Genomic DNA, 6,325 nt, shown 5'->3' on the forward strand with positions numbered 1-6,325 from the left:
GGGTTAACTCTAGATCTATTAACGCATAAATACATTTTCCAAGGAAAGAAACTCTACCCATTATGAGTTCTGGAAAATCAACATCTTCTTTAGCTTTCATCACATATGCTCTGGCGGATACTCCAAAGTTGGGCTTAGGGTAGCTTTTCCTTGAAGCCCCTTGAACTGATCGAGATTTTGCTGAGACGCCAGACCTCGTTTCTTGTTGAATTTTTTTAGGCCCACGTACCAATTGTTCTGTACTTACCTCAACCTTAGAGGGAATATCTTTAACTTGATGGTCCAAATACCCACATCCAAAGTAAGCTCTAGTATACCTCTAGCATTCTCCTCTTTGATTTCTTCCACAAAGCTCGCAACCAAGATCCCTCATTATTCTAAATGCTCCTGAACTATGCCATCAAAGTAATTTGTCTACTATTTCCATCACGTCTAAAACTCATAAACTGTGAATCCCTCCTTGATGTTGAAAAATTCTTATCTCTTGACTTCTTGAAATTTGATACAGGTGGAGGACTAGACATTCCGCGTTTTATTCTTTCTCTTTCATAACTTCTACTTCTATCTTGAACAATTGTTTCCATTTTATGAGCCTTAACTGTCATGGCTGCTAAGCTTTGACACTTTGAGGCCACCACCAAAACGTGAATCTCATCTCTTAAACCCAATTCAAATTTCTCACACCTAGCTTTCTTAGTCTGAAACATATTCTTTGCATAACAACTGAGTCTAACAAACTCGCATTCATACTCTATCACTGATTTCCTTCCCTACTTAAGATATAAAAATTCTTTTTTCATTTATTCAACATACATTTGATTCACATATCTTTCTCTAAATTTTTCCAAAAATAATTTCCAGTCTATCAACTCCTCAAGGGTTACACTAATCAACATCTCCAACCATGATATACTTCCCCTTCTAGCAAAGAGACTGCACACAGAAGACTATCTTTTAGTGTGCACTTCAACTCCTTAATTACTCACCAGACTTGTGCTAAACACTTCTTCCCTACAGTGGGGTCATCACCCTTATCTCCTAGAAATTCTTTAGCACCTCTTTTTCTTATCTCTTTCACAAGATCACCTTTAGGTTGGGTTGCAGTTGGTGCAATAGGTGTAGGGAGTACTGGTTGTACCACCTCCAGTTGTGGTTGCTGAGGTTGGGGTGCTGGTGTTGTCCCCATAACCTGGTTGAACATCTAGGTAATCATGGTGAATAAAATATTTCAAAAAGCATTACTAGTTGCTCCCAAACCAGTTGTAGGGAGCTTGCTTTTAAACAGGAGGCACATGGCTTTCTATCTCCTCACTAGTTACTTTCCTCGATCCTTTAGACATTTTTGTTAACTCAACAATAAAACTAAGATTAGTTCAGATTACAGGAACTAAGCCAGAGATGTATCATGTATGGCACGGCGTGTCACAACCTTTTTTTTAGAATCGACTCAATCTGGCTCTGATACAAAAACTTGTAACACACCTTACCTGACATGATAATTGAATTCGAGTATGGTGTGCCCCAACTTAAAATCATACGGATCTAGTAAAAGTATTTGAAACTTATAAAACTTAAGATATTGGCATAGTCCTCAATACTATAATGACAAAACAATCAAATTATGTATACATCAAGAAAAGCATTATAAACAAAAAAATGTAGTGGAAGCCTTATAAAAATCGATAGAGTTATCCCCTTTACAAATTTTTCAAGTGCATCATTGGCAGTTAATTATCATTCAAACAGTTTGGTGTACATGCCTAAAATATTATCCCATAAACCATCTCATTAAATAAAAAAACACTTATATATACTGGAGTTAACAAAAGATTTCATAAAATAGAGCTTAGCAAAAACTGGAATTCATTACAAGAGTTAATACAAAACATTTCTACACGCCACCCTGCTAATGGTATGCATGATACAAAAATTAACAAAAGGCTCACAACCAATAGTGCTTTGGCATAGTCCCTTCAAGATTCTTTTCCTTCAATTTACACTCCTTAGAAGGAAAATATAACCAATTAAGTTCAAATGAACTTAGTGAGTTCCAATGATAAAGAAAACACATATAAAACATACGACTTGATGCCTAAGATGGTACCAAACCTTTCAGAGAAGTGGAACACAATTATCATAATACACAAATGATGTTTACAATATACAGACAATTTCAATACGTCAACTTAACACAAAACATGGGCGGTTACTATCCACTAACATAACCATAACTTACACACAACCCATCCTTATGCTATCCTTATACCCTGAATTTAGATTCAGAAGCATATCATTCAGTCGTATTCATAAACATACAGCCCCCTTAACTTCTCATATCATTCTTGTTCATCCAAGTATGTTTTCTCGTGATCTGCCAGTTTGGTTTGTAATATAGCTGCCCTACCGGACGCATCATAAACATAATTCCCTTCTTCATCGTCACATCTCACATATTACATATTAGTGGTATTGGCTTGTGCAATAAGGAGGGTATGTACTTCATAACATGAACAGACTATACTCATATTGCTGACACTAGATGACCACCACCAACATAGACACCATTCATATCTTACCGAGAGAGATTACTTACCTTACACAATTTATACAACAAGGGAATTTACATCACATGGAAGTAAGAAAGAACTCACCAGAAACTCTAGTACAGTGATCTACTCAATAGGTCCTTTGCCTTTGTTACTGGAACCTTCGTTAGCTTCTTGAGCTCAAAGAAAGATAAATATCCCTATCAGATCATTAAACTGTCAAAAATTAACATGCATGCAATAATCAGTATCAAACAACCCAGAATCAAGAAGTTTCCTTCCTTGCGAATAGGTCTATAGTTTAAGCATGCACCACTATAAACACGTGAATGTTTTCGATAATAACTTAAGGGTTTACTAGAAATTACCAGTAAGCTAGTACAAACATAAGCGCTCACTAAAAACTAAGAACTCTCTTCAATGAAGCTTTATACACTAAGGTTTTTCATAAACTTATAAAATAATTTAAGGAAGAAGAAGATAAAAAAGTGACTCACGATGGCCAACAATATCCTTATATACACATGCAACAGAGACAAGGTTTAGTGGGAAAATCAGATAATTCCACTAACACCCTTGATCCCTGTGATTAAACGCACTTAATAAGTTTTAGATCTAATCATCTAAAATATTCTAGTTCAATTCTAACTAGGTTTTAACTAAACCCCAACATGACTAAGTCATCATAAGATGCATTAGATATAGAAATAAATCTATTAAAATTGTGAACTTAATGAGTTCGCCCAAAACATTTGGGGTGGGCAGATACTTAATAGAAGAGTATGTCAAACCCTAGAGTTTGCCAAAACTTAGAGTTCGCTAGATGGCGAAACCCATAGAGTACGCTGTAAATGGAAAAATATAATGGATTTTTCCTATGTAATTTATCACCTTTTTACTTAAATCCGTTGTTAAAACTAAGTAATTGTTTAATAAATTAATAAATATATGAAGATATGAAATTAGGACATAGAAATTATTAAAATGTGATTTTATGCTTTATTATATAGTTTTCATGCAATAAAATGGCTTATTTTATACTAATTTGAATATATTATATTTTTAAGACATAAAGTGGGCCATGTATGATTAAATTAAATAATAAAATATAAAATTATATTTAATAATTCATTTTAAAATATTTCATTAATAATTTGGGTTTTAATTAATTAATTAAATTGGATAAATTTAATTCTTTGGTCATCGAACTTGTTGATTTATTTTGGACAGGTTTGATAGCTTTGCTGGATTACAAAACTGTCTATAATGGAGACCAAGTCAACCCAAAATTCAGCTGCACATGGCTGTCCATAAACCACTTTTTGGTTTAATTGCACAAGTTCCTTGAAGAGTTGAAGAAATTAGAGATTTACCTAAAGATTTGCAATTGACCGAATCTCAGTCCTGAGTTGTTATGGCACTCAAATTGACTAAAAATCAAGAAAAATCAGATCAACTTGCTAAAATTATGGCCAACCACCCATGGAAGATGCTTCAAAAGATGGAAATTCCTACTTTTAGCAAACTATCTCTCTCTCCTCACCTATAAATAAGATCCTCTCATTCCTTCATTTATCATCCTTTAAGCATCCATCAAGTATCATTCTCTCTTTTTCTCTTAGCCTTTTCCATTCCCACGCCTAGCATCATCTCTTTATAGAGATTTTAGCAATTAAACCTCTGAAAAAACCCTTGGTCGGCCACCTTGGAGAACCATCAGCAAAGGAGCAAAGCAAAGGAACGAAAGAGTGTCATTAGTTAGAGTCTTGGGTGACAACCACTCTGAATTGGGTTTAATCTTTCTTTTCTTTAACTTAATATAAAGATGCTTGCTATGTGTTCTTTGTTCTTGTTTACAACAATGTTAGCTTAATTTTATTTAAGTTAGGATGATTGCTTTGATTAAATAATATTTATTTGATTCATTCTTATAATGTTTGTGCCTCAATCGATCATGTTTTCAATTAAAATCAAGTATGTATTTCGTTCATACGTGATTGAAATGCACCTGAATTAGCTAAGCTATCCTAACTAGACGATGACTAATGGATGCATAATTGAAATGTGCATGCTCAATTTAGATCCTAACACGATTAAATTGTAGGTTGCATAACAACTCTAACCAAGCTCTGTTATCTGCATAGCTTTTAGATTTGTGTGATTAAATTGTTTCAAACCTAATATGGTTTCCAAACTCATGAATGAACGAGTTGCCATGGAATGTTTTTCCGAATGTTATTAAGCATGTTGATAATAAATTGAGTTTGATTAAAGTAATTATCTTAGTTTATTTATGTTATAATTGTTGCAAATTGTGTTTAATTTTACTAAAATCTATTTCATTCATATAGTTTGGATAGTTAGGATAATTTGCATTAGGGATCATTGCATTTAGTTTAATATATTTTAATCATCACTTCTCAACTATATCGTATTTTTATTTACCAAATTGTTAATATAATTTTACAAATTAAGTGACTTAGCACAAATACAATCCCTGTAGAGGCGATAACTTGATACTTACTTATTACATGATAACGACTATGTACACTTGCACAATCCTACGCATTACAAGTTTTTTGTGCCATTGCTGGGGATTGTTAAGTGTTGCTATAGTAATGTTTGTCGCTAAATTATTTATTTTCAATTTGATTTATTTCTAACATTACTAACTTATTCTTTTTAATTCTTGTGGTTTTCTATTGAGGTGTTTATGAGCATAGGTCGAATTATCGATTTACTCCCTGTAGACCCGAAAATTGAGCGAACTTTTAGACAAAGAAGATGTGAACGAACAGCTCAAAGACAAGTCGAGATGGACCTTGGAAATCAGAATCAAGACCAAGGTAATCAAGCTGATTATGTATGAAATCCTATCCTCATTACCGATGATAGGGATCGATGCATCAGACAATATGCTGTGCAACTTTTCAGTGAGTTAAACCCAGGAATTAGAATGCCAGATATTGAGGCAACCCAGTTTGAATTGAAACCAGTGATGTTTCAAATGCTACAAACGGTGGGCGAATTTAGTGGTATGCCCACAGATGATCCACATCTCCACCTTCAATTGTTTATGGAGGTGAGTGATTCATTCAAGATAGCCGGTATGATTGAAGACGAACTGAGGTTGAAGTTGTTTCTGTACTCATTGTGAGATCGAGCACGAGGATGGCTCAATTGATTGCCACCAAGTTCCATATCTACATTCAAAGAATTAGCAGAGAGATTTTTGGTTAAGTTTTTCCCACCTAGCAAAAACACTAAGTTGAGGAATGAGATCACAACTTTCCAACTACTGGATGACGAGTATTTGTATGAGGCTTGGGAGCGATTCAAGGAGTTACTTCGTAAGTGTCCTCATCATCGGATTCCTCATTGTATCTAGTTGGAGACATTCTATAATGGTCTCAATGCATATACAAGATTGATTGTAGATGCTTCCACGAATCGTGCAATTTTGTCTAAGTCTTATAATGAGGCTTATGAGATCATTGAAAGGATCGCGAGTAATAACTATCAATGGCCAAAAAATCGAATAGCTTCAGGAAGACACGTAGTCGGAGTTCATGAAGTTGACTCCCTCACTTCGTTATCAGCTCAGGTATCGTCTATTTCCTCTATGTTAAAACAGTTAACCACTAATAGTACTAATAATTTTGCAGCTCAGCCACCAGGTCCATCTGAAATAGTTTCCTGTGTGTACTATGGGGAAAGTCATTCTTTTGAGAATTGTCCATCAAATCCTGAGTCAATGTACTATGGGGGAACCAATATCA

At 34.4% G+C, this 6,325-nt stretch overlaps 1 non-coding gene across 1 annotated transcript; it reads right to left on the reverse strand.

Annotated features, from left to right (window-relative positions):
- Nucleotides 1–5,811: 5,811 nt before the first annotated feature.
- On the reverse strand, nucleotides 5,812–5,918 carry LOC128040165 (small nucleolar RNA R71). The gene has a single exon (XR_008194824.1). It is a non-coding gene; the product is annotated as a small nucleolar RNA R71 (small nucleolar RNA).
- Between the last annotated feature and the right edge of the window lie 407 nt (nucleotides 5,919–6,325).

The sequence above is a fragment of the Gossypium raimondii genome, chromosome 3 (assembly GCF_025698545.1).
Source record: "Gossypium raimondii isolate GPD5lz chromosome 3, ASM2569854v1, whole genome shotgun sequence".
Lineage (NCBI taxonomy): Eukaryota > Viridiplantae > Streptophyta > Magnoliopsida > Malvales > Malvaceae > Gossypium > Gossypium raimondii.